Source organism: Myotis davidii, unplaced genomic scaffold, assembly GCF_000327345.1.
Source record: "Myotis davidii unplaced genomic scaffold, ASM32734v1 scaffold460, whole genome shotgun sequence".
Lineage (NCBI taxonomy): Eukaryota > Metazoa > Chordata > Mammalia > Chiroptera > Vespertilionidae > Myotis > Myotis davidii.
Genome location: NW_006292692.1, coordinates 338065 through 339874, shown reverse-complemented (window position 1 = coordinate 339874; position 1810 = coordinate 338065). Strand labels below are relative to the sequence as shown.

General features: G+C 46.0%; 1 pseudogene; it reads left to right on the top strand.

Moving 5' to 3' along the window:
* The first annotated feature begins 633 nt into the window (after positions 1-633).
* On the top strand, positions 634-1254 carry LOC102755468 (annotated as a pseudogene).
* The last annotated feature ends 556 nt before the right edge of the window (positions 1255-1810 follow it).

Below are 1810 nucleotides of genomic sequence, written 5' to 3'. Positions count from 1 at the left end.
GCTTTTGGCTCTGCTCACCCCTCAGGAGCAGGGGGAGGTGGAGAAGCCCTCAGGAGTGATTTGGGGCTGTAGCCACTGCTTGCACTCACTGATGGTGCCAAGCGATCGGGGCTTGTGCTGGGTGCCAGCAGTGGGTGCGAGCAGTGCCTCTGGTGCCAGCAGTAGGTGTGAGCCGGGCTGGTGCTGGCAGCAGGTATGAGTGGTGGGCAGGACCGTTGCACGAGCGGGGCTGGCACCTGCAGCAGGTGAGTGTGCCTGGCAGGACCTTGGCGTGCAGGAGCAAAGAATTCTCAGTAACCACCAGAGGCTTGCCCTGATGACAGCGACCTGTGCCCTGCCTTGGTCTGGCACCCTGCTCACCTGCTCCACCATCCCATTGTGGCTGATGCCCAATATGTTCTCCACATGCCTCCTGGTGGTTAGCGCACGTCATAGCGACCAGTTGTTCGGTTGTTCCCCTGTTCAGTCTATTTGCATATTAGGGTTTTATATATATACATTGCCAGGAAATGCCATTACCCACAGAGAAGGAAGATCTACTAATGTCAGTCTCCATCCAGGCCCCAGGAAGAAGCATGTATCCATTATTCAACCTACATGTGCTACTCTCCTGAATTATAAATATGAAAACAAATGGGCCAACTTGAGCCTGGCATAACGGCTCCCACAAAGAAGTGTGGTGAGAAGGGCTGTTCTGCCATCAACGAGGTAGTGACCAGAGAACACACCATCAACATTCACAAGTGCATCCATGGAGTGGGTTTCAAAAAACATGCCCCTCAGGCACTCAAAGAGATCTATAAATTTACCATGAAGTAGGTGGAAATTCCAAATGTACACATTGATATTAGGCTCAACAAAACTGTCTAGAGTCTAGACCAGGGGTGGGCAAACTTTTTGACTCGAGGGCCACAATGGGTTCTTAAACTGGACCAGAGGGCCAGAACAAAAGCATGGATGGAGTGTTTGTGTGAACTAATATAAATTCAAAGTAAACATCATTACATAAAAGGGTACGGTCTTTTATTTCAATAGTTTTATTCATTTCAAATGGGCAGAATCCGGCCCGCAGGCCATAGTTTGCCCACGGCTGGTCTAGACTAAAGGAATAAGAAATGTCCCATACCATATCCAGGTGCAGTTATCTAGAAAATATAATGAGGATAAAGATTCAACAAACAAGCTCTATATATTGATTACCTATATTCCTATCACCACTTTCAAAAATCAACAGTTAATGTGGATGAGAACTAACTGCTCATTGTCGAATGAAGTTATAAAACTGAAAGAGAGAGAAAGAGAGAGAGAGAGAGAGAGAGAGAGAGAGAGAGAGAGAGAGAGAGAGAGTAGATGGGATCCAAATCCAATTTTAAAAAATAAGAACTGAGGTTCAGGCTCTGCCATGATCCCCCTTGGCCTCAGCACTGAGTTGGTAGGAGACAGCTACTTCTTTCCACACTTCCCTTACCTCTTTTTTTAATTTGGAGAGGCCTGGATATTCATGAATTTGGACCTCTCCAGAGTAAAGATACTTGACTGAGTCCATGAGAAGAAAACCTGAAAAATGACTTTTCAAATGTTGTGGTTGGAGCAATTAGAATAATTGGCAATGATTTTTTACCTTGTGAATAACTTAATAATATACCCATTACTCTTGGCATGGGCTCCCAAAAGGAAAGCAGGATAGCCCCATCTGCCAAGTGCCAGGTGAACTAGAATGTGGATAACTTGGACAAGTTATCTGAAACTCTGGACTCCTTTAATCCCCAACTCCACCCCTCCATAGTAAGGACACATAGATATTTTGGGG